The 27,399-nt window shown below is 47.1% G+C and overlaps 1 protein-coding gene across 1 annotated transcript in view; it reads right to left on the minus strand.

Annotated features, from left to right (window-relative positions):
* Positions 1-27,399, minus strand: part of NEXMIF (neurite extension and migration factor) — a 164,435-nt gene that overhangs the window by 52,021 nt on the left and 85,015 nt on the right. The window contains 1 exon segment of the mRNA XM_021525276.4: positions 4,034-4,168. The gene's annotated coding sequence lies outside the window, so the exon portion shown is untranslated.

Here is a 27,399-nt window from a genome sequence, read left to right on the forward strand (position 1 = left end):
GTCACATCCAACATGCAGGCAGTGCTGGCAGGGTGAGCTGCACCCCAGCCTGGCACCAGCCTTCTGGGAGGGACTGAAAATCCTCCATACCTTCACTATTTTCCTACATCTGCTTGGAAAATACAGCCCAGGACAACCTCTTCCAAACATCAGTCCTCTGGCAAACAAAAGGAAGTCAAAGGCAAACTATTTATTGCCAAACCCTCTTCCTTCGTTGTAAAATACTGCTTAATTTTATCCCTCAGGCATCTATTATCTCATAGCCCATATTATTTTTCCAGCTATTACTGCTTAATTTTCCCCATCCAGAAAGTCCGTACAGACACCAGCCAATTTCCGTCTTGGCATAATTGTTTAGGAGAAACAAGCAGCTGTTTCACTGGGGTCCTAAAGAATTGATGGGGAATCAGTGCTTCTCCTTTCTTTGTTCACAAGAAACCTTGGAGGAAAGTCCCATGTCCTGTGCCACCAGCATTGTCACCCTGCCAGGGGACCCTGCAGAGGGAGGAGAAGCTGGGGGCATCCACCAGACCCCTCGTGTACCACCCCACACTGTGGTGGAAATAAAGGTGAGCATAAATATTTTTTAAAAAAACTTTAAATAAAAGCTGCTGATTTTAATCAAAGCTTAAAACAGAAAGTAAAACCTGTGGCTAATGGAATCTGCCTGGACTGCTTCTGTTTCCCATTTCTGACAGAAATTGTTTTACCTCTTGTTGGTTTGGTGGGGTTTTTTTAGCAGCAATGCTTCTGTGGGAGCTGAAAGTATTTAAAAAAATGCCAAAACTGGCCATGCAGGTAAACACAGGACATTCTCCAGGCACAAAGTCCATAAGCCTTGTTTTATAGAGACTTTGGAAAAGTGGTTACCAGCATCAGCTGGCACAGGGGGGACCAGCACACAGCTGACAGGGGTGGAGGTTTGCAGGAGAGCCCCCAGGAAACCATCTGTGATTCCCAGACTAGCATGGGGCAGATAAAGGATGGCAAACAAGCTTAGAAACTCTCACTGAACAGAAATTATTGAGGCAATTAAGAAATGCACAAAATGATGAAATATTGTAAAGGCACACAGGGAATGAGCAAGTTGCTGTCAAAATCTGTGAATGTCCAGGTTTGTCTGTGTGGATGAGATGGACAGAACCAGGCACCCCTCTGGCCTCTACTCCCACCAGCACTGCCATGCAGGGGTGTGCCACAGAAACATGGAATATCCTGAGCTGGAAGGGACTACCAAGATCATTGAATCCAACTCCAAGAGGGTACAATCCCATCTTGTCCCTTGGAGCAGTATCCCAACCCTCCTGCAGCTCTGGCAGCCTTGGGACCATTCCCTGGGGAGCCTGGGCAGTGCCAGCACCCTCTGGGGGAAGAACCTTTTCCTTATATCCATCCTAACCCTGCCCTGGTCCAGCTCCAGCCCTTCCATGGGTCCTGTTCCTGCGACAGGGATGTATTTCAGCCAAATTCCAGTTTGGGTTGAACATTTGCTGAACCACTGCTGACACACTCTTCCCTTCAGACACAGCTATTTATGGCAGTGTTGGGATCCTGGCTGCTTGTGGAGTTGAGTGTTTTTGTCACGAAGCACCTGCACATCCAAGGGTTCCCTGGTGAGTGGGCAGGAAGGCATTTGTGATAATGTAGGGAATGGGAAAACATTTCTTAGGGACCATGGAAGAGCCTCGATGGGCTCAGCACATGGACATAGAACAGAGCATCCCCCACATCCTCCTTCTTTTTAACACTTTATTGCTCCTAAAAAAAGGCATTTTCTTTTCCCGTCCTAGCTTTAGATGCTTAATTAGAAAAGAAGCTCCCAAGGTAATAGGAAGCATCAGAGCTTTGCTCCAGCCTTGTCCAGTGGGTGTTCCCAGAGCAAACAGGAGCTGCAAGGCAAGGCTGGATGGCAGTGAGTCAGGGAGGCAGAGAGGCGTGAAAACAGGATGAATGGGAAGGCAATAAACCCACAGTATCTCACTGAGGGACTCAGCTCTGCATCACCTCCATCCATCAGCACGAGCAGAGCCAGCCAGGCTGAGCTCACACCAGTGGCACTGGCACAGCAGGGGCTGTGGCCACGTGGGAGCATCACCAAGCCACGGGCTGGGGCCACCACGAGCTGTGGCAAGGGCACCCAACATCCACCACCTCCAGCAACTCAGACCCCCCTCCAGAACAGGGAAAACACTCCAGCTTTTACCAGGATCTCACACGAGGCACGAGAGAAAAGGGATAGGGCAAATCCCATAACCAGGAAAAGGAGCAACCCAGGAAAGGCCCTGATGGTGGATGCAGGATTGAAACTCTCCTGCTCAGGGATCCTGTCCAGGAAGGATGAAAAGGGCTCACCCGTCCTGGGTCTGACCTGCTTTAGGAAAAGGAACCTGAGCAATATGTTTAAAAAGGAAAGTTGTTCCCTGCAAAAATCTGGGAAACAATTCAAAGAAGCAAACCAGAAAAAGGTCACCCCAAAACTCCCCCGTTTCTCCTGGAAGCACAAAGCATGGCAGCTTCTTTTTGGAGCCAAGATGGGAAACCTCCTCTCTCTCTTAATCTACAAAGAAATTATAAAGACATCACCAAGAAACAGAGGATGGGAACTACCTCAGTGCTTTATTTTCTGGAGCTCCCATCCATTTCAGAGTCACTTCTTTTTCAGACAGGTTCCTGCACCTCCTGCCATCACTGCCCATCTCTTGCTCCAGAGATCCAGCCACAATTCCACAGCAAAAACAGCCATGCACGAGCTTTGCCTGCACATCAGGCTCGTGGCACTTCACAGAGAGCTGGCACCCCAAAACAAAGAGCTCTGCAGCCTCCTCAGCTGGTAGGTCCAGCTGACCCAAGCTTGCACACAGGTGGAGGCACCCACCCAGGCTGTGAATAAATCCCACCACTCTCTCCCCAAAAAGAAGCAAATTCCCCATTAGAGCTGCAGCAAACTCAGGCAATCAGCAAGAAGGAAGCTTTTTAAAGAGATATAACCCAGGATTTCTGTGTTGAAACACACGCCACAGATGGTGGAGCAGACGAGGATTAATTCATGAATCATATTTCTTAAATGATACAATCTCTCTTTTCACTTCCATACTTTCCCTTTTTGACTCAGAAGCAGGGATTTAAGATGCCCTTCCCAGATATGAATTTTGCATGAACAAACATTGCAGGGGTAAAAAAAAACCCAAAAAAACAAGCCCACAACAGCAATAAACCAGAAAACCCAGATGTTTGAAGAGAAGTTCTCAAATACAAGCAAAGGCATATCCTGTCCATCTACACGAGAACATGTGTGGAAATACAATATATGCAAGCACAGAGCTGGGAATGGGGTGGGAAAATGAGCTCCCCACCGTTTGGAGCTCACTAATGCTTCAGCCAGGGTTCTGGATTTCACAGAAGCTGATTTTCTATCTCCTCCTATCTCATCCACCACCCTCGCAGCAAAAGGAAAGCCTGAAGGCAAACATTTCCAGGGAGAGGCCTCCTGGCTCTGCCAGTCAGTCTGTGCCTCCTCCAGCCCCCATCAACGCTTCCCTTCGGAGAATCCCGGCACAGCTCGCTCTCCAGGAAAAGCTCCCGGAGCCAAGGGACTGCAGAGAGCAGGAGCAAGGCAAAACATCCTGCCCCACGCACACAGCTCACCACCCCAGCTGAGAGGGGTTTGAAGTGGGGAAGAGAGAAGGAAATGACACAAGAGCCCTTCAGCAGCGGGAGACTCCGAGATCCCGGCTCCCTCCCAGCTGGAGAGCTCCTTCAGACCAGCCACAGCCCTGCCAACCTGGGCAGAGCCTCTGCCTCCCCCAGGCAGGAGCAGACGGATCCAGGGCGAGCAGAACCAGCACCAGCACTCCAAACTGCCCCTCCCGGGCACTTTCTCACCTTGCTTTGATCAGCAAAGCAGCATTTCAGTCATTTTTTCCACTTTGCACACGGAGCAGCTGTGTGTGTGCTTAACAGCTTCTTTACACAGTCTTGCACTTCCTATTGTAGCTTTACACACAGAATAAGAGTGAAAAAAAAAATCACTTACCCTTCAATTATTTCAACCTTTCCCTGCTCTGTGCGTGACGTGGGCTTCTCTTTTGGTTACTATTTCCAGATTTGGTCTTTGGGTAGGTGAATGGAAGAGGAGAATGACAGGAGTTGTATTTGATGACGATGGAGACTGTAAAATAAAGAGAAGCATTTTCAGCACAGAGCAGTCCTCCCCTATACGTACAGATCAGATTATATTAAATTAAATTAGTGACACCTACATAAATGCTTCCTACTGTTTTTATGCACACATACAAATATCACAACTGTCAAGGAGAATGTGGTTGTCAGTGATACGGCAGGGGGGAAAAAAGAGCAATTTCTAAAATGGAAGGGAAAAAAGGAAATCTAGGCTAACAACCAGCGTTTGAGCAGCAGCAAAGGGGCTGCTGCTGGTCTGCAGGAGGGCCAGGAGGAACTGCTGGGAGCAGTGGAAAGGGCTGGAGCAGAGGATAGCATGGAAGGAGCAGGGGTAGAGAAACTGCAACAACAACCCTGACAGAATGCTCCTCTGCTTCCCAAAATACCACCTCAGCTTGTGAGGAAGCAAGGAAGGAGCTGAGAGAGAGCTTCAGGAAACACAATGCCCCCATCCCCTGCAACGATGGAAGGACTCCTAGCACGGGAAGGAATTAATAACGTGGTCATCGTAGCAGCAAGTACCCCCCTAAAAAACAGATTAATCTGCCACCATCTGCTTTAATAGCAGAATTTCTGCTAAGTGGTTTTCCCCTACACAGCCCCACATATCCATGTAAACAGACAAACAAACCATTTGGCTTCCCGCAGTCCCGGGGAACGCAGCTGCTCTGAGCAGGGCTCGCTGCCTTTGACACGGTGCCAGGGTTGAATTCCTGCCATCCCATTTACTCCCACACCTCTCCCCACACCCTGCTCCTCTGCAGCCTCCTTAAGGCTTGGGGTACCCCCCAGATCACTGCCCATCCAACATGGCAGCCTGGGAGCCTCAAAATATCCTTTGACTGTAGCTGAGAAAAACAAGGAAGGTGAGGAATGAGAGGAATGGACTTCCATACTATTATTTTCCTCATGGCAACGCTCCCATCCTCTGTAGGCAACTGGCACCTCCAGCACCATGAGTCCCAGCCCAAACACTGAAAACACCCCAAAAAAAGCATATTTACAAAATCACTTGGAAGATGTCATGGCAGGCAGTGGAAAAAACCAACCCCTCGAGTCAAGGAGATTTGTCTGCTTGGTTGGAAAAACACAAAGGTCACCACAAGGAGTATATAAAAATACATGCTAACATTGAAGAGGTATAAACATAACACTAAATAACGCTTTTTATACCCAGCTCAGCATTTAACACTTGCCCAGAGGCCTTTGATAAATCCCAGGTGCCTGAACAAAGCAAAGAAGCTTTTTCATTGCTATTTAGCAAAACAGGGAAAGTAAAGCACAAGAGAATAAAACTGTTCAAGACATCAAGGACCGAGTGAGAAAGAAACAGCCAGGTCTCCACATCCAGCTCTTCCATCGCCAAATGCCCTGCCAGGCTGCTGGATGGAAATAGAAATACTATTGTTAGCCCCAAGCCATGCAGACTCATTAACATTTATTTTAGTGCTATAAAATATATTTTTAAATACTTGAAGAAATAATCTGGAGGAAGTGCTAAAAGCTCGGAGCGTATTTTCAATATGTCCCAGCTTTTCCAGGGAGATTTGAGACCTCCTGGAAAGACAGTGATTATCACAGAGGCTCTGGGAGCATGAGGGTACCTCCAGCCACCCAGCAGATGCAACTCCCTGCCCTTGCTTTTGCTCACAGATTGTTCAGTAAGAGGGAAGTCTAAAAACATCATTGATTTTAATTACTCGTGGACAGCAGAATCCCCAAAGTATCGTTTCCCACGTTTTTAATGCGTGTGGGTGTTTATATGCAAATAACACTTGGAAACAGAGGAACCTGATGCCTGTGGGGTCACCTCCTCACCAGCAGAAGCCCTTCAGCAGGAACAAATCCTGCTGAGCACCTTCCACAGAGCCCCAGGTGCCTCATCCCAAAAGTTCACGGAGACAAAGCATGTCAGAATTATGAGGAGCATCCTTGTGAAGAGCAGCAGCCCCATCGATCCTCCAGCTCTTAGGAGAGGGGTTTGGGGCTGAGAGGAGCTGTGGTTATTCCAGAGGTACCCATAAGCACATCCAGAGAAAATCGTGGTGTGGGAGAAGAGATTCAACAGGGAGCAGGATCCAGAGGCACACGGGGACACACAGAGCACAGTGCCCTGTTCCTGCCACGCCCAAATGGATCAAGCATATGGAGGATCCATTTTATCTTAAATAAACACTTCATAACACAACTCCTGTTTTCCATCTGACCCAGCCAGCCTCGCATAAAATAAAATGTGAGGAGCCAGCGATGGAGAAGAAACAGTTCTCTCCCTCTTCCTTGTCAAAATGTTCCTGGAGATTTCATGTTTCACAGGCTCCTCATGATTTTGGACGGGTCTTTAATCGACCATTTGTGCAGTTCCAGAGCAGGTTCAACTGATTCCATGTGCTTTGCCATGCCAAGCTTGGAGACACCACCTTCCCCAGCATCCAGAGGGCCAGCATGGCACGGGGCACTGGCCATGGGATGGCACAACAGAACTGGAGGAGCCATCCCAGGTTCCAAGGCATTGGTTTTCCCCGTGCTCTGGAGCTCAGCCGATGGCAGCGGTTTGGGCGCCCGTCCCGCAACAAAATCTGCACGAGCTGCACCAGGCACCAAGTTCAAAGTCAAAAGGAACATTTGTTCTACAAGAAAACACATTGCAAACGACCCCTAACAAATTGCAGCTGCTGGAGCAGCCAGCTCAGAGCACAGCAGCATCTCTCAGCCCTGTTGTTACTGCGGGCTCTGTGCTGAACGTGTGAGTGGCAGCGCAGGCACAGCCACAGTTTGTGTTTCAGTACAAATTACAGAGCAGCACCACAGACCTGGAGAGGCAGCTCTGCTCTTCCCTGCATTGCTTCCCTCACGTTTTGATGCCCATTAAATTCCTTCCCATTTAGTTGCTTTATTTCAGCTCCTGGCTGCATAAAATTGTTCCGCGAGCGCTGAAGCTGAATAAATAATGGCAAAACTTCCCCTGCAAAAACTCCAAGAGCTGTTATGTAAAGCAGGGAGGGGATCAGCAGATAGAGACAACTTGGAGGCAACCTGAGGGTTGGGATTCTGTGTCAGCTCGATACACAGGGGAAATAACCCTTTAATCCAGTGCAGTGTATTTCATTTACTGTAGTGTTATCCAGTTCGAAGATGTTATGAAAGGAATCCCTGGAGAGACTTAAGACTTCAAAACCAGCCTGAGTTTGAACTTAATTCCACTGTTGCAAAAGGCTGGAGCTGTGGAAGATGACCTTTTCCATACCTTGGATGCCAGGAGCCATCCTGCCTCATAATGTCACGCCAAATTAGAATATTCTCTTTTTGTTTTACTCAGGATTTTGTTTTGTCGTTTCTTTTTAATTAAAAGCATCTGTCACTGTTAATGAAATGGGAGGAAAGAGAATAAAAAAATATCATAACACAAAAAAATTAAAGCTGGTGGTGTCCAGAGAGATGGAGAGAGTAAAAAAGCTGGATAATTAACAGAGGAACTTTAGCTCCCCATGAGATCATCACCAGAGCCCAGGTCAGGATCAAAAGATCACCAGTGCCATCTCCTTGCTGCTCATCACCTGAACAAAACAAAGGGATGCTCCCCGAACACATCCCCCAGATCCCACTGGCAGCAGGGCCTTGGGTGGTCTCTTCTCCAATAGGAAATGAGGGGGAAAACACTTTTGAAGTGCAAATCCCAAAGTTGTTCAGGTCTCGCCAAGGTTATCCTGAATGAAAGTTCAGAAATACTTGGAAAAACCAACCCATAAATCCATGTTAGTGAATCAGAAGCTGGTGGAACCCCAGGGATGGAGGTGTGTGGTCTCATCTTTCACCAGCTGCAGGAGCTTCCCTGCCCAGGGGGTGTTTTTAAGGAACCCTGCAGGAATTCATTGAACAAGTCATGGAAATCCCAATTAAAGTTATTCACTACTGTTAACTGCTTCCATGGACTTTCCTGTTTGGAGGTGAACTATAAAAGGCCAGTTTTCACTCGCAGCATCTTCCAAGTCAGATTGTTAGTGCAATTAAATGTAAATTTGTATTTTCCAAAAATAGGGTTCCCCCACAAAATACTAAATTAATTACAAAATGTATTCCTAATGTGAAATTATTTAGCCTGTTAAAGCGGTACAAACAGCTTTATTGGATCATTAATGGTTAGAAATGTTCAGTCAGCACAGTTGGAAAAATGTAAACTAAATATGTCAAGGATACGTTGCTTTCTCCACTCACTATTTTTTTAACATCTTATTTCATGGTAGATAAGTGAAAAATCTTTTTACCTGACTTAGTAAGAGGCTCATTTACTCATGCAAATTTAAAACCAAGTGTCATAATACAATGAAATTATAAAAACATATCAAAGAGGAGTTAGTGAGTCACTAAATTTAGCTCCTAATGGAGTTCAAGCTGTCTTATACAGTTGTATGTTAATGGGAAGAGCTGTGGTGGTCTGTAAACATCAGAGCAGAGCTCAGCAACCATCCCATGTGCCTGGGGTTTCTGGAGAAGCCCTTTGGGTTTCCAGCCCTCCATACCTGAGTAAATCTAAGGGAAACTCAGATTTTGATCCCAGCCAAGGCAAGGAATACAGCCAGCATTAAATAAATTAAAATCCATTGCCATGAGCTCTGGGCAAGCCCCAGGTTCTGCAGAGCCACATCCCAAGCTCTGGTACCAGACCTGAGGTGATTCACAAGTGTGATCCTCAACATCCATAGGGATTTTCCTAATCCATACAAAATATAAGGGCTGACATAGGGAAACACTGACTTTGTGGGCTGGAAGATACTGAGCAGCACGAGGGCTTGGCTGGGAATCTGGGCAGATCCAAGCAACAAATTAAAGTGGTGCCTCTGAAATAACAGCAGCAATTTGGGTGCCAGGGCAGGAGCAGGATCCTGGGTGGGTTTTTTTTCACTCACTGATAGTCCAAGGACAGCACTAACATGAAGTCCTTACTTTCTGGAACAATCTCATTTCCAAGAGTAAGGGAAGATGGTGTAAGAGAAGAAAAAGGGAGTGCCAAGGTTAAGAGAAGACCAGTCCACCCAACAGAGCTCCAAAATCCATCAAAACCAAAGCACCTACTGGGAAAAAGAGAAACTGGCTTAAAATACAGGGAGGCAATTTCTTAAAGGTGAAAATGTCACTATATAACACCTTCCAGGGCCTAAAGGAGCTCCAGGAGAGCTGGAGAGGGGCTGGGGACAGGGGATGGAGGAACAGGACACAGGGAATGGCTCCCACTGCCAGAGGCAGGGATGGATTTTGGGAATTGGGAATTGTCCCCTGTGAGGGTGGGCAGGCCCTGGCACAGGTGCCCAGAGCAGCTGTGGCTGTCCCTGGATCCCTGGCAGTGCCCAAGGCCAGGCTGGATGGGGCTGGAGCAGCCTGGGACTGGTGGAAAGTGTCCCTGCCCATGACAGGGTGGGACAGGAGGGGTTTAAGGTCCCTTTCAGCCACCCCATTCTGGGATTCTCTGGCACCCCTGTCCATGGGGCAGGTTTGGGTTTGGGTGCCAGCAGCAGAGGGGACAGAGGGAGAGTGTGGCCCCATGCAGCCCCTTCAGCTGCTGAAGGGCAAAACTGGGGCCCAGCACACCATGAAAGGAAGAAATAAATATTCCCAGTGCTTCCTGACCTGGCAGAAAATCGTGAAAATAAGGCTCTGTAAGGAGAAGAGGCGAGGGAACTAATGGGAAAACATCTCATTGCATTAAGGGCTGTGTTAAAGGTTTACAGCATCATCTCCAGACAAGCTCACTGATATTCCTGAACCCTCATCGATCCACAGGTCAAACCAGGAACGAAAAATATCAATTGCAGAAAATATCACTGGCTGAGATACAATAAACCTACCCTGTCCCTATGCACAGGTAAACAGAGAGACCTTTCCAAGTGAGAGCGAAATCTGCCAGAGAGCTTGGCTGTAACTACAAAATCCCTGACCTGTCCCCATCTGTAACACTCACAGGCTGATACAAGGAATTAGGGAGATGTCCTACATAACTGCTTTAATTAATTTGTGAAATTTTGCACCCTTCTTGGAGGCGGGCGACGTGGCCCTCTGTGCTCCCTTGGATTGCCACCGCTCTCAATTTTATTTTTATCCCGGGTTCGATATGAATCAGGCTTTGCAAAAGACAAAACAACCCACTGTAATCATCCAGCATGCCAATTAAACTAAAAGATACCCTGGAAATTAAAATTAAATGGCATATCTATGAAAAGCAGAAGACAGCTTCCTCAGAAACAACAAAAAAAGCCTGTATTATAGGAACACGACTGTGGCAGCCCAAAATCAGCACCAAAGCACTTATACAACTTACTACCACCCTTCACATCTGCATACTGGAGGTCTTCATCAAACTGGGTATGTTTTTGCACGTTTATCATCAAGATTTATTGAAGTTGATTCCATAAATTTCATTGAGTTGTTCACTGCTGCTATTTGTTTCCAAGGCAACAAATGCACTTTGCCCAAGCTGCACAGTACAGCACAATTGTTCAGGATTTGGGGGTCCCTGCCCCTGGTGCTGCACAGCGCCAGCACCTCCCAATGCCAGCTTGGCAGCGCTGACAATTAACAAATTTGGGAGGGATTTCTGGAAAAAATAATCCCTATTAGGGGAGAAAAATGTCAGATGAAGCAGGCAGGGAGCAGGCTGCTGGCGAGAAGGTGGGATTTGTGCAAAGCCCCCACTCCCATCTCATTTACACCTCGGACAGCTGGAGGTTGAGAAATCCATTCACAGGTTCAGAGGGAGTTGGAAGGTTCTTTCTGCACAAAATAATGACAGAAAGTCTCTTTGTCATCATCGTGGAGAAAGGGACAACAGAAGTAGTGAGGGGAATGGAGGAGAGGAGGATTTACAAACACTGCACACCCATCTCCCCATCAGCAGCACCCAGAGCCAGAGGCACAGAGAACTTGCAGGCAACCTGGGAGAAGTTTGGCTTGGGATAAGAAAAACCAAGCAACAACTGAAAGGGAGAATTACTGCCCAAATTTCTGCTATTTGAGAAGTGGCACCAATGCTGTCCTGGCCCCATCAGTGCTGGAAAAGCTCAGGAGCACCTCTCCCTCTGCACCACAGCTCCGTGGCACAAGGCACAGTGCTTTAATTATGCAGCAGACCAAGGCAAAGCAAGTTCTGCTCCTGGAGACTCCTCTGGGAAAAGCTTCCCACAAAAAGCCATTCCATCAGCATTTCTAAAAACAAAACCAATCTTGGACACAGCGATGATCTTTCAACAGGACACAGCATTTTTCCAAAGATAATGAAGATATTTCTGTTTTTCTGTCATAAGCAAATATCCACAACTGAAAGAAGGGGTGGCTGCCAAACTCAGCACACCAGTGCTGGCTGGTACAGACTGAACTGGAAACTTCATGATGTGAGTCAGGGAAACCTGAAAACCATTCAACTTCCAAACCCAGTCACCAGAGTGCCATGTAGATGCAGAGAAGACAGCCCCAATTATCCAGGAAGCTGAAATCCCTTCCCTTTCCCCCCCTTTTTTTTTTTTTAACAAAATTGCTTTGTTGGGTAGCACATTCCCTTAGATTCCCAGAGCGATCAAAAAAAGACAGCATCCCTGATGACAAAAGCCACTCGTTTTTCTGCCTTCAGCCTTAGAAACGTTAAAGGATTGTTTGCTTTCTAAGTGCAAGTCCACATTTAAGAGGAATAAAGAATTTCTCTGGCAGGCTGGATCAATGATGCAGCAAGCCAAGCATGCGACCTCCCGCAGGGAGCCTGGGTCCGGCGCTCCTGGAAACAATAAAATAACCTTACACTGCTCCTGATCGACTGCACGATGTGGGGAAGGGGGGGCAACTTACTCCTGATCCTCAGTGTGGGAAAGGGGGGGCAAAACTTACTCCTGACCCTCGGCACAGTGAGCCACTCCCTTCTGAATGAACCGATGGCTTTCATTAACACTGTGAGCATTTCATCCGCTTCTCCCCTCCGTCAGACTGGCACCCAGGATGCCAACCCTGCTGTCAGAGCCATGGCAGTGGCTGCAGCCCATGAACCTCCTCTTCTTCCAGGAATGATGCTGGAAACAGACGGGCCTTGCAGTCGGGCGACGGCTGAAGAACATCCCACGCTGCCGAAAACATCGAATGTAAGGATATTCTCCAGCCAGCAAGCACAAAAGCAGGGAAGGGTATAAATAGCCTTTGAGGAGGGTGTATAAATAGCTGTAGGTAACATTTGTATGCTATAAAAACCCTTCATTTTTGGCCCAGCTTCGCAAGAGTGAGTTTCCTTTCGCAGCACTTTGGAGACCGGCTTCCCCTTGCCTTGCAGTCAGCACAGCAAGGAGAGGGCAGGGACTGCACTGAATCCACTCCTGCAGCCCTTGAAAAATGGTGGGAGTGAATCTCCCTTGCTGTTTAAAAGACATCCTATCAAGGCCTACCCTAACAGGAGACCAAAAATTCATTGATGTATTGGGCTAGATCCTTCTGTGGGTGACAGGCATGGGGCAATGTGGGGCTGGAGTGGGATGGCGATTTTCATGTGCCTTCCTTACGTGGCCACACACATCTCACACTCTCCCTCTCCAAAACAAATCCTCTCTGTCAAGGTGGGAATGGGCTGCTGCCAACCAGGAGCAGCACAGTGACAGTGGCATCTGCACCCCATGCCACCTCTCTGCCTCCCTCCACCCATTCTTACGACCAGCAGAGGATGAAAATGCTCTTTAAAAGGCCTTGTTTTCCTCCCAGGCTGTTTGCTGGCGGTGCAGCCTGTGGGCTCACACAGCCGAAGCAGTGGGAATTTCACACCCTGAGCCGCTCAGCTCGGCTGCTGCAGCATCAGCACCCGCAGAGATGCTCCAGCCCAACCCCGTCGCTCTCAGCACTCCCCCTGGTTCTCCCCCGGACGAAGCAGCGTGCTGGCACATCCAGGGAGGGCTCCTCCACCAACAACGCCGCCAGCCAAAAGCTGGCACGGCAGGAGAGCTCCAGAGTGGAGCTGCTCGAAAAATCCCTGTTGAATTTGTCCACCAATTCATCGAGGACAGTGTTGTGTCAGAACATGCTGGTTTTAGCAGAAATCACACCAGGAATGTCTTGGAAACCCCAGACATCCAGAGCAGATCACAGCATCATCTCCGAGGCAGAGAGACCTGGGTTCAGGACCCTGCTGTGTCACCAAGCATCTCCCAAAGCTCCGGGGGCAAAGCCCAGGGAGCAAAATCCAAGGGTGTGGAGCAAAATACATCCAAGGGTGTGGAGCAAAAACCATCCAAGGGTGTGGAGCAACAACCATCCAAGGTTGTGGAGCAAAAACCATCCAAGGTTGTGGAGCAAAACAATCCAGGGTGTGGAGCAACAACCATCCAAGGTTGTGGAGCAAAAACCATCCAAGGTTGTGGAGCAGCACAAAAAGGTACAAGTGTCTGGACAAGCCTCTACAAAGAAAAAAATCCAGCCTGTCAAATCTGCACCTCCACAGGCTGGTAAAAGCAGCTCTTCCAGTCCCATGTTCTTCAATAAAGCTGGGAAGCACAGGACTCCGCTGGAGGATCTCAGCACCCTCCAGATCAGGCAGCCAGCTGGGTAGTTTGGCCTTTTTTAACTTTGCCCAAACCCTGCTTTAATTCATTTTGGGTACAGGGTGTTTCCTAATCTGGATTTGACCCTTCAGCTGAAGCTCTCCATGTGTCTGAGTGCCTATACCAGCAGGGACTGTGTGTATTTGTGGGAGAATGAAGGAGCTAATTCAAGGCTTTGGTGAGATGAAAGGAAAAAACTTAATTAAAATAAGTTTTAAAGCCCATCAAGATTTTTTTTTTATCTTATTCAGATTAGCAGCCATGCTAAGATTCCACTTGGAACCTAAAAGTGCTGCTTCCCTTCTGCCATTGGGGGCTTTGCACACAAAGCCCTTAAGATATCACACCCCACACCAAGCCCAGAAAATAGAAACGGGGGGAAAGCACATCTAACAGTGACTAAAATTATACAGACTTCTCCAGGAATGCAAGTAATGCCCTTATTTTGTAAAAAACTTCCAACCAGCCCAGCTCATGACAAGCACTGTTGGCAGCACAACTCTACTCACAGAGGGTCCAAGAAGATTTCCTTCCTCACAGAACCATGGAATGGTTTGTGTGGGAATGGACCTTGAAGATCATCCAGTGCCACCCCTGCCATGGCAGGGACACCTCCAACTGTCCCAGGCTGCTCCAAGCCCCGTCCAGCCTGGCCTTGGGCACTGCCAGGGATACAGGGGCAGCCACAGATGCTCTGGGCACCTGTGCCAGGGCCTGCCCACCCTCCCAGGGAAGAAAAGGCTGGTTCACCCAAGGATTTGGATGACAAGGACACTCATTCCCCCGTGGATTCTCCAGAGCCAGCAGAACTGAACAGAGCAACTTGACAGAACAACTCCAACCACCCAGGCACAAGTTCCCATCTCAGCTTTGGGAACTTTGTCCCAGGGCAAAAGCAGAGGTGGGGCAAAGACACATTTCTACAACAGGCTGATTTTTAAAGAAAAACCCCAAAGCAGAGCCACAGAACCTCTGCATGTTCACAGAACTCACAACTGATCCTGACAGAGACAGAGCAATGAGTGATCAACAGCGCATGAGAAATGCAATTTAACATCACAGCTCCCCAGCCCCTGACTCTGCTTCCACCACTGTTTGTGATCCTCAGGCATCCCCCAGCACCTCCAGGAGAGAATTTTTTGAGGAACATCTGCAGAGTTACAGCAAAAGTCTCACAAAAACATGCTTTACAATGGAGGAGCAAGCACACACAGAGTCTCCCTACCGTAATTCCAACTAACAAAACTGTACCAAAGATAACAAAAATCCTTTGTGCTCAGAGGTTTCTCCAGTCTCACCAGTCCTGACCTTCCAGTCACCCATCTGCCCTCCAGCCCCAGAGGACAGGATTTGGATGCTTGCTGTGTTATACAGCAAGGCAGGGAAGAGGAAAAACAGCATTTCCAGGCAAAGCATTTGACAGATATTTGTTCTCACCTCCACAGCAGCCCGAGCCAGGGCATTACCTGTATTGCATCTCAGGTACCATCAGTTTGATATTGAGTTTGCTTTAAGAAAAAGAAAAACCAAATTGATTTCTTGGGAGGATAAACTCGCAGCTAAAGGGAAAAACTACAATTACACTTTTCAGCCATGAAAAGTAAATCAGATGGTGCTGAAATCCCAGCAGAAAACACAGATTAATTAAAGTCTGCACTTTCTAAATCTGTTATTCAACTAAACACAGCTGTTAAAAAAATGATGCCTTTGCTGTAATTTCCATGTACATTCATATCACCAAAATACTGCAAAAAACATTATTAAGTGTGTTCAGTGGCTGCTCGAGTTGAACAGGAAAAGAAAGCACACACATATCTATAATTATGACAAGGAATGCTTTCTTTAAAAGAAAAGATTTTACTTGGAAGCTCAAATGCTGGATGGGCTGGAATTTATTCCAGTGGGAGGAGAGCAGGACTGGCACCTTGAGGTGGAGCAAAGCAGCACCATCTCAGCAGGGTGGGAGCTCAGGGTGCTCCCTCCTCCTGCATCACCAGTCCATGCCCACAGCACGTGGCATCCATCAGCCAGATCCCAGCTCCCTCCTTCTGGTGCAAACCCACTTGTGCTTCCAAGTGCTTTTGGCCATCTGTCCGTCACAGGCAGCGCTTCCCAATTGCACTGATTTCATTAACCCTAATATATTTTAAGATCTTGCACAGATTAAAAAAAAAAAAAAAAACCCCAGCCCACCATCAGTTATTCTGCAGGGCCTCATCTAAAAGCCCATCAAGGTGGGGAGAGGCTCGTGCTGACCCCTGTGGATCCAGCTCTGCTCCCACACTTTATTTATCAATAATTCATCGGGAGACAGCGCAGCTACCGACGCAGGGAGATCCTACAGGACCCATGCCCTGGTCCCCCTGCACATCCCAGTGCAGGGATGTGGGGCTCTGGCAGGGTGAGGAAGAGCACAGAGCTGGCAGAGCACAGCCACACTGCCACCCTGTCAGGTGGGGACAACCCAACACACTCCAAATGTTTCCCTTCTTTTTCCCCTCCTTTCCCTCCAAGTCACCATCAAGGCTCAAAATGGGGAGCTCTTTGGAGAAATTGGGAAATTGCAGGGATTTGAGTGGGACCTCTAAGGCACTCTGCAATTCAGGAGAAACTTCCTTCCCAGCCCCACCACAGCCTCCCCTATGGAGGAGAGAGCAACACCTGAACCTCGCCTCCTCTGCGAGGGGGAGAAGGCATGGGAGAGCCTCTGAAATCATTCCAGCTCGAAATATAATTATGATGATCTAATACAGTCATATATTAATGTTGGCAAGAGTCCTTGCCTTAATACCAGCCCGGAAAGCCTCCCATAATCTGGTCCTGCTGGTGCCCTGGTCCTGCAAGGTGACAGCGAGGTGACAGCAGTGCCACCACCACACCCTGGCAGGTACTGACACCAGGGGACTCCTCTGTGACCCTGGAGAGGGGACAGCCAGCTCTGTGGGACATCAGTGCCACACTGCGACACGAAATAACTCACAGAAGCAGGCTGGATGTAAATGGAAAGAAAAAGAACCCAAAAAAGTAAACTTTATTTTCTGACTCCACTATATATACAACAGCCAAAGGGACAGTGGATTGGAGGGTGAAACTGCCACCTCTCCAATCCACTGGTCAAACCAAGAGTCCATCAATTCTCTCCACCCACAAAGAAGAATGCAAAACAATCATTATTTACATGAACAGTGTGTGAGAAAACTCAGTGGATATATGTAAACCTCAGAAGGCATATGAACTTTTAGAACTCTAAAACTCTCAAAAGAACAGGGCAACACATCAGCCACCGCTGTGGTCATCCAGCAGCACACCTGGAGCTGCTGTCCCAGCAGGGTGGGCTCCCTGTCACCACCATCCCCAAGTGCAGTGAGTCCCTGTGTGCATTTAACCTCAACAGAAATTACCATCTTTCCATTCCCCTGCTTTTCTTTTTGTTTTGTTTTCGAGTCCTTTGTTTTTTATTTTCAGGAACACAAAATTGAATGGGAAAAAAATACATTCAAATGTAAGGAGGCTGTAAAGAAATCCATTCTTAAGTCCAGGGAGGCCCTGAGTGTCCTCCCAGTCAGCTGTGTGGGACAAGGATTGTGTTGAATAAACTGGGCTAAGCAATTCCTCCACGACTCTACAGAAAAAGACATTTTTCAGAAGGTTTTACTGTTGTTGGCTTTTGCATGAAACACCTCACTGCATCTACTTATTATTACTTTTCACCTAATCTACCCAACCCCTTTAGTATGCACCTTCTGAGAGTTCCCAAAATATGATCAACTTGGAGAAAAAACAATTAAAACCAAGGAAGTATTGGTAAAAAAGAGGAGTTGCATTTTTCATGGATGAGCAAGATGCACTGGTAGCAAAGTACTTCCTATAATCTTCCATTACAGGGTGAAGGTTTTAATAAAGTGCAATAAAAAAAGCTCACATTTTGATCTTTTCCCAGAGCTAGACATGGTTTAATTAGCTTGATCTCATTATGTAAACTGGAAAGGAAAAAAGAACACCATTAAAGCAATATCCCACTGGCAAATGAGACAACCTTGACATCAACTATGATATTTTCTTGGAGAACTCTCCCCTGCCTTTGATGCAGCTTCCACACCTCTTCCCCATCACCAGATCTTCATCATCCCACCCTTTCCAGCTGCCCTGCTCAATCCAGTGGCATTTCTTGGTTTTTGCTTTCCCCAAAGCAGCCTGGAAAATGCTATTAGGGGAAGAAAAAAAAAAAATCCAGCTAGATGCTGTCTTGGTTGTATTTAGCCCGAGATCACTCAGCATGCTCTTTAGAAAAGATCAACTGGAACTAAACGTTGCCATAATATACTCCATCTGTTAAAGTACATACTTTTGTAATAACACATTCAGAATTCAATAAGAAAAGCCAGAATTACAAACAAGGTGTCCATAATGAGCCTCAATATAATTATTAAAGCAGATAAAGTAAACCTGGGTTTCAATACAAGGAAGTTATTTGGACCTTAATGATAATGAAAAGTAAAAAAACATCTGTAATTTCCGCTGAAATGTATTTCAGAAAGTCAGCTAAGTGCACGTCACTTTGTTAAGACTATTCTTATTATTGTGTTTGCACTGACAGCAAAATGCTTCTTAGTTCCAGCTCCTGGGATATATAAAAATATGATTAGAACACTATAACAATACAACAATGGATTAATTTGCCCAAGCATTACATTTGGATCTGAAAGACTTTGATAATTTATTTTACCAACTGAAAGGTGGTTATTTTGGGATCCTGGCTCAGAACTAAGTAGTTCAGTGCAGCATTTTGAATTTTTTTTTTATATTCCAGCACTGGCAGCACTGTGAGGTTCCAGTGATTTTCTCCTGTTTGCCTGCAACCCTGAGCTTTTGTGCCAAGCCTTATCCTGGGATTTAGCCTGGGCTGCCTACTCCAAAGGGCACCACACATCCCACAGCCTGCAAAACAACCAGGCAGTGGTGATTTATCTGGTAAAATTGCTACCCAAAGAACACAAAATGACAGTTTTTGGAGATGCTGAGCAATCTGACCTACGCCAGACAAGGAGAGCACAGAGAACTAATCCATGTTGAACACTGAAGGAAACGAAGAGGGATCAAAAGCTGTTGGGAAGACTGGCCTGGAGGGCAGATGATATAAAGGAAAATAATGAACTCATCTGCTGAGTGTCAAGCAGAGACATCCTCTACAGTGGCAAGATTAGCATGGAATAATCACAGATTATCAGCAAATTCAGGTGCTCCCTCTCAAATTAGAAGGGGATTAGAAAGAAGTTGCCATTTTGGCCAAAAAGGAAACCAGAACCATGTTTTCCCCACAAAGTAAAGGCCCCAGGAGCTCAGTTATGGGGCTGTTCCAAAAAAAAGTGGGTCTGCAGGGGCAGGAACAAAACAAAAAGCCAGAAATACCCAACACCATGTGACAGCACAGACAGGATGAACACAGCTCTGACCCCAGGCTCTTAAAATCAAGGAATCACAGGATCATTTAGGTAGAAAATCCCTCTGAAATTATCCAGTCCAGCACTGCCGAGGCCACCACTCACCCATGTCCCCAAGTGCCACATCCACATGGTTTTTACATCCTTCCAGGGATGGGGACTCCACCTCTGCCCCAGGCAGCTGTGCCAGGGCTGGACAAACCTTTCCATGAAGAATTTATCCCTGATATTCAACAAACCTCCCCTGGCCCAGCCTGAGGCTGTTCCCTCTCCTCCTGTCCCTGTTCCCTGGGAGCAGAGCCCAAAGGTCTCCCCCGAGCCTCCTTTTCTCCAGGCTGAGCCCCTTTCCCAGCTCTGGATTATTGTTTCAGGAATATCCTCAGCTCTTAGGCAATGAGATCTATCCTGTAGGAAATTTCCCAAATCTTGCATGAGACTTTTTTTTAATCCTAGAGGAAATTGAAATTTCCCTGCTCTTCATCTTCCTCCCTAACTCTAGTTATTTTGCAGCCAACTTTTGTGCTTATTTTTTTGGTTTTACAAACTAGAATTTGGTCAAGTGTAAAATGTCACATGCCCTTTTTTTACTTGAGGAGTAAAACAGATCAAATTTTTTTTCTTTCTTCCCAGAACCGAGGAAAAACAATAATGGGGTCAGGGCTCAGCAATGTGGCTCTTTAGAAGTGCCAGTGAAGTTTTCTGGAAGGTCTCATTCTCCAAGTTTTAATTAAAGTCATAAAGCTTATAAATGCTCTTTGTTAGATTTTCTTCCCTGGAGAGTTGGGGGCAGAAGCTCCTGGGTGAGGATTACAAACAGGACGTGCAATTGGCCTCTCCAAATGGGCACCAGGCAAGAAGGATGGGTCTGAAAAACCTGGAATTTTGTGAGCATTTGAGCAGCCTGAAATACTGTCTGGAATTCCAATGTAGTATTTTGTAAGGGGTTTGACCCTTCCCCAGCCTACAGCAAGCCAGACAGTGGGATAGCACGGATTTGGGAAAAGCAGAGGAGGATAAAGGGCAAATGGAGGCTTGTCTGTTTTCTCACAGAGTCATCTTAAAACTTTTCCTGCCCTGCTTTCCATATGGAACCACGTGAGCTTCCCATTCATTACTATCAGTGCCTTGCCAGATTTGGATGATTGCCCAAAACTACTGTTGCCAGAAATCCAAAACATCACAGGGGTGATTCATCTGATGCCTTGACAGCTCTGGAGCTGGGCTGGGATGGGGAGGGGGGGAGACCCAAAAACCCAAATACCAAAGGATGGAGAGATCTCAAATCCTGCCAGAGCCACAAACAGAGCAAAACTCTATTCCATTCCAGTTCCATCAGGAACTGGAGTGACAGGACAAAGAGTAATGGGTTCAAACAAAGAGAGGAAATTTAGGTTAAATATTAGATAGAAACTCTTCCCTGTGAGGGTGGGGAGGCCCTGGCACAGGCTGCCCAGGGAAGCTGTGGCTGCCCCTGGATCTTTGAAAATTTTCAAGGACAAGGCTTGGAGCAGCCTGGCACAGTGGAAGGTGTCCCTGCCATGACAGGGGTGGAATAGGATGAGTTTGAAGGTCCCCTCTGACCCAAACCATTCATTCCATGGTTCTACCCTGGCAAAGCCCTTCCCCCTTGATGCTGTTTAAGTCTTGTTTATACAGTGCTCACTCATCCAAAGAGTTCACAACTGGAGAACAAGGAAGGCTTTGTACCTCCTTGCTCTGCTATGTTAAAAATTGATTTAGCATAATGGTTTCAAAGAGATTCAAATCCAATTTTGTAAATCAAAGCAGGAACTGTACTGACTCATTCCACAGCAGCAGAAAGGAACCCGCTGAATTCTGAAAACGACAGTCGCAGCCCTGAGCCTCTGTTGACACAAACACACTCAAAAAGTGATCAACCAAACAAACCCACAGTTTAATAAGCTGCTTTTTATTGAGTGTATCTGTTCTGCACATCTCTGAGAACGGATTTTAGAACCCCAGAATGGCTTGGGTTGGAAGGGACCATAAAGATCATGTAGTTCCAACCCCCCCTGCCACGGGCAGGGACACCTTGCTCAAGACCAGCTTGTTCCATGCTAAATCATCATCATCATCATCATCATCATCACCATCATGTTCATTTCCAGATCTTCTCCAGATGATTTTCATCTGGAGAAGAAGGGCAGGCAGCCTCTTGGTTAGCCACAGCTTCTCAGGTAGCATCATCCAGCTGTCCTGGTCATTGTGGGGTACTCATGGTTAAACCAACATGAGATCCTTCCTGCTCCAAGCATTTATCTCATCATTCAGGAGTCAGCCTTGCATTATTCAGTTCTATAAATGGCTTTCAGCATTAAACCTGATTTACAAAAAAAAAAAACCAACCCGTAAACAAACACAAATGGGCAAAATAAGATAAATTGAGATAAAACAAATGCACTCTGCACATGTTCTAAGAACTCCAACATACAAACTACCTCCTTCAAGGAAAACACATTCCCTTTAATATCCTGGATATGCAGAAATAGCTGCAAAGCAAAAAATGCACACATTCAGAATCATTTATAGTAAGTGTCTTTGATGGTGACGGCATCTCTTGAAGCAAGCACAGCCAGAGTTGACAGAGCCTGATTCCAGGCAGGACAGAGATGTTCTGCTGGCTGCAGACAGCCCAGCACTCATTAGATCTTTGAAACAAATTCTGCCTCATTTCTTAAGGCAGTACAGAAATCCTATCACTAATTCACATATAAACAAGCAATCTGAACTTTAAAGAGCACCTGAACTCTGCACAGGCACAGAAGGAATTGTGGATATCCCAGCTCAAGTACTTACATAGATAAGGTGGAGTTTGGTGGGGTCATTTAATTTTGTTTTCTTTTAGCAAGAAGATATTGACATTTTCCCTGGCTTTCTTTTCAATTCAACACTTAACCTACTTTATGTTACTGATTTCTCACCTAAATCAAGATCTCTGTGCTACTACACAGAAATATTTTGTGTTAGGATCCTCAGTTCTCCAGCTCTAACAAACCTACTCTACAAAATCCCTGTGGAAAGCTAAGGGTTTGTCCCAGGGACACATTTAGGGAGATCTGGAGCCAGAGAAGCAGGAGGTGTGGAGGAAGCCCTCATGTCACAGACATTATCCCAGTGAATGTTTCAGAGCTGGGAGCAATGAGGAGGAGGCAGTCACAAATTTCCCATTGAGAGGAGTGAGATTAAAGAAATCTGTACAGAGAATGGCACACCTGGGGTTGGTGGGGAGGAATCAGACCCACGCCCTGCCTGGGGCTGCAAAAGCAGCCAAGCCCAGATCCCAAACTCTGAGAATGTTTGAGACAAAGTGGGTGAAGTCCTCCCCCCATCCCCTTTTCTTCTGCTGTCACTCCAAGCCCCCACCACAGCAGGCACCAGGCACTGCTGAGTTTTCATCCTCCTAAACCACCTGGAAAAATCCCCCTTCCCCTGGGATGGGGAGCACATCCCAGCAGCACAGCAGCTCTGCTGGCTCCAGGCACAGCATCCCAACACAGCAGCTTTGCCAACTTTGCCTGTGGCCAGCACGTGCCACCAGAGCCATCCCCAGGAGCACGGGAGCTGTCCTGGTGTGCCTCAGATATGGATTAGGGAAGTGGAAAAGGAAGGAAGGAATTGTTCCTTCTCCCCCTGCTGACATGTGAACCAAATACAAACATCCCTTAATTAGCAACACCCTCCAAATCCCTGGCAGCTGCAGGTTTGATGGGCATTTCATCTAATCCAGCAATTCTTTGCACGGAAAACAACCACCTTAGCCCCACTTGGAGGATTATGGATTTCCATGGATTGCTGTGGGTGTTGAGTTAACTCCCAACACTTTGAGCACAGCGAGACATTCCCAGGGGACACCTGAACTGCTCCAGCTCCAGCCAGGCCTTCCAGCCCAACTCCAGAACTCCCTAACTGGGAGAGATCACATCAGTACAGCCAGAAAAAGCCTTTTTTTTTTTTTTCCCTCCCTCTGAAAAACTGTGAAGAATATTTTGGAAACGCACCCATCCCTCCTCTACTCTGTCATCATCATCATCACCATCATGAAGAGTCTTCAGCGCACAGCAGCAGCTCTCACCTCGCAGGGTTTTTGTCCCTTTTGTTGCTTTTATCTCACATGAAATGCGAGGACAAATGGAGAGCTCTTATTTCAAGGAGAAAATGATCTTTCCCAACTTCCCTGCCATGGGAAGGCTCCGTCCTGGAGGACAGCAGGAGATGCTGGCCCGCTCCTCACGATGAGGAACAGGTACCGCACCGAGAGCCGGCCTGCAGCACGGAATTCATGCAAATGAGGAAAATGAATATTTAAATAAAACATTTATTAAGGACAGATTAACTCTGTCAATCACTCCTCACTTTTGTTTTGCTGCGTGTGCATTCCGAGCGGCTGCACAAAAACCAGTTTTGGTTTTTCCAGGGTATATTTAGCTCTGTATTTAGAAGTGCAGCATCCTCCAAGATTTTTTTTTTATTAAAAATGAAGTGCATTTCCTTGTGCAACGGAGTGCAAATTGCTACTTAAACTTTATTCTATTGTCTATTTGCCTGCAATTTCCACCTCATTTACAGCCTTTTTGTATCTGCCCTTTTGTTTAGTTTTTACCTTTGACGTTCTCTTAATTTCTCTTCAGAGATACCTGACACCTTTACATTAAACTCACAATACCCATAATTCGGGAGTTTTTGGAGAAAGGCTGCTCAGCAGCAGCAGCTCCCAGCCAGGCTGAGAACCCTGGTGGCTGCCAGGAGGTTTGGAAAACCATTTCCAAAAGGAATTTTCATTTCTCCAAAGTGTATATGGAGAGGAAGGAGCACTGGCACACTGTGGTGGGTTGACCTCAGCTGGACCCCAGGTGGGCACTCAGCCACTCCATCCCTGCCTCCCCAGCTGGTTTTGGGAGAGAAAATACAGTACAAGATTTGTGGGTCGGGGTAAGGACAGGACGAGATCACTCAGCAATTACTGTCATGGCCAAAACATGGGGAAATAAATTTCTTTTATTACCAATGGAAGCAGAAATAAGAAGTACATCTGGAAAGCACCTTCCCCCCAGCCCTCCTTCTTCCCAGACCAGCCCCCACTCCTGATTTCTGCACCTCTTCACTCCCAGCAGCACAGGGGGACTGGGAATGGGGCTCTGGGCATTCCCAGGGATGCTGCAGCCAGACAGGGGCCCAGCCCAGGGCACAGCAAAGGAGGAGGATGACCAAAAACTGCAACTGCCCAAGCTCCAAAGCTGTGCAAAGACATCTCCTCACCTCCACAGCTCCCTCCTCCTCCTCCCAGTTGTTTCTTACAATGACCTTGGTGCCATTACACATGTCCAGGTGCCCAGATCCCCACTGATATTTGGGAAGCAGGAGCTCTGCAGCCATCCCAGGGTCTCAATCTCCTTGAGAACTGTCACAGACTGAAAGGTTCAACCCATCACCCACGTTGGGTGGACCCACTGGGCTGGGGATACAATCCTACCTCAGGAACAACCCCACCAGCAGAGAGCCCCACTCATCTCCCACCATCTCAGTTGCATCCCATCCCCACCTAAATGGGATTTAGGTCACTAAATCTGCACTAAATCTGTGTCTCCTGCATCCCCAAGCCTCCATCCACCACAGCAGGGCTGGGACAGGACCTACCCAGGCTGGCCCCTGCCCAGGAGCAGCTTTTGCTTCTCAGCCATCCCTTCCCAAGGCTTCTCCAGGATTGCAGAGGGAGCACAGCACCCATCTGCAGCTCCCCACCCTCCTCACAGGCCCCCCAAACTGAACCCTGCCAAAGCATTTTTGCTTCATCTTGGTCCTTTTCAATCTTGATTTCCTTTCAGCGAGTGTTCCAGTGCAGCACTGCTGATAACAATGGGGTTATAATATATTGCTGTTAGAAGAAATAATGAGAATCTCCTGCACCTCAGCATCTCCCGAGCCCGCCAGGGCTGGAGTGGCTCTTCAGTGCACACCAAGGACAGGGCACACTCAGAATGGTTATTGTGAAAAGCACTGAGACCATCACCCCAGCCCTCAGCAGATCAGTCATGCCCCTTCTGCTAATGCTTCCATTTTGTTTGCAGAATAAAGTGAAACTGGTTTGCCCCCAAATGTTTGCTCCCTTTCTCTCCAAGCACTCCTGTGCTCTTGTTTCCTCCCCTCCTGATCTCAAACCAAACCAGCTGCTTGGGTTTGCTCCCCAGGCAGCACAATCAGTCTATTTCCCTTTAATAAAGGAGAGGGGAAAGCAAAAAAAAAACCCCAAAACCCCCAAGAACAGTCAGGAATTGGCATCTCAATCAAACACACTGGCCTGACAGTAACATAAAAAAAATAAAAAATAAAGCAAATAGAAAGACTCTTGGCCGTGAAAATGTGAATTTCCTAGAATTTTCACTGTGTGCCAAGGCTGAAGGGCTTCATAAAATTACAAAAAGGTTTGGGCTGGGAAGGACCTTACAAACCATCTTGATCCACCCCTGCCATGGGCAGGAAGACTTTCCACTATTCCAGGCTGCTCCAAATCCTGTCCATCCTTGGGCACTTCCAGGGATCCAGGGGCAGCCACAGCTTCTCTGGGCACCCTGTGCAGGGCTTGTCGAACCTCCCAGGGAACAATTCCTTCCCAATATCCCATTATTCCTTCCCAATATCCCCATATCCCGTTATTCCTACCCAATATTCCTCTGGCAGTGGGAAGCCATTCCCTGTGTCCTGTGCCTCCATCCCTTGTCCCCAGTGCCTGTCCATGTCCCCCTGCCCACCCCAAGCCCCCAGCAGTGGGGACAAAGCCCTGTGAGCTGCCACACCACATCTTCCCCTCCTGCAAACGCGGAGCGCCGGGTCGGGAGCTCGGCACGCGCTGAGATTTGATTTTCATCTACTTTGTTAAATTTCTGCTAATTGCTTCTAACGCACTTCCTTCGCCGTGTCTTTATAGCTTAATTCCTCCTGGGCATTCGCTCCCGAGTTTCTCCAAGTGCAGCAGGAAAATGAGATCTAACCACACGCTGGTGATGCAATCACTCGCGGCCTTCGGAAAGAACAGAGCACGGGTGGGGATTTTTGGGAGGGTTTGGGATTTTTCTGACCAACAGCCATCATCAGGTTTTGTAAATCGATGAAAACTGAGCAGAAAATGCCGCAGCCCCACAAACACCACGAGGCTGGGTGTGATGGCAGTAAGTCCAGCGTTTTATAATTGATCAGCACATTGGGAAGTGCAGCAGAAGGACTCTGAAGTGACAAATTTGGCTCAGAGGTTGCCCCTGGATCCCTGGAAGTGTCCACGGCCAGGCTGGATGGGGCTTGGAGCAACCTGGCATGGTGGAAGGTGCCCTGGAAGGTCACCTCATTCTCTCGTGGGATTTAAGGTCCCTCCCAACTCAAACCATTCTAGGATTGTATGAAGTTTTAATAAAATTCACCTCTAACCCTCCTGGTTCAGACTGAGAGAAGTTGTCACCACAAAGTAAGAAACTTTAGCACATCTCCAGTCATCAGCAAGCTGCAGCCAGCAGGAATTAATGCATTAATACTCTTTTACTCCCCGACAACAAGGATGTAAGATCCATAACTCCCAAACAATATTATGCACAGCACATACTTTTCATCATTACGCATTAATAGATTTGGGAGTGAAAGTTGGAGGGGTGGTGTTACATGTCAAAATTAATTATAATGCCAATAAGCTGAAATTCAACAGGGAAGATCAGGTTGACTAAATTATTGTGTTGAGTTATCAGCACTGAAAAAATCAACTGCAAGAGGCTGTAGCCTTTGGCTGCAAATCCAAATGTAGACTGAAAAATAATGAGAAGTGAAAAAAAAAAAGAAAAAACATTCCCAGCCCAACCCATTGCAGAGGATTTGAAGTGACTTGAGAGCACTTCCAAGTTAGGCTGAATTTATACAGGATATAATTTTGCATTGCAGCTGTTGGAGAGTTCAATTGGATCTTAACTTTTCATCACAGGCTCACTAAAATTTGGGACCAGCAGCCACAAATGGTGTCAGCTCAGGTAAATCAGGCTGTTTGCTTCCTGTGCACTGGAAAGTCCAGCTCCATTTCTGTAAGAATTTCCCAGATGTGGCACCACCAGCATCCTGAAGGACAACCAAAGGGAGACCATAAATTCCCCCCATGCTGAAAAGAGGCCAGTTGGCAACTTCAGAAGAACATCATGATTAATACAATATTATTTAAATAACACTAAACCAAA

The sequence above is a fragment of the Lonchura striata genome, chromosome 4A, assembly GCF_050655825.1.
Source record: "Lonchura striata isolate lonStrDom1 chromosome 4A, ASM5065582v1, whole genome shotgun sequence".
Lineage (NCBI taxonomy): Eukaryota > Metazoa > Chordata > Aves > Passeriformes > Estrildidae > Lonchura > Lonchura striata.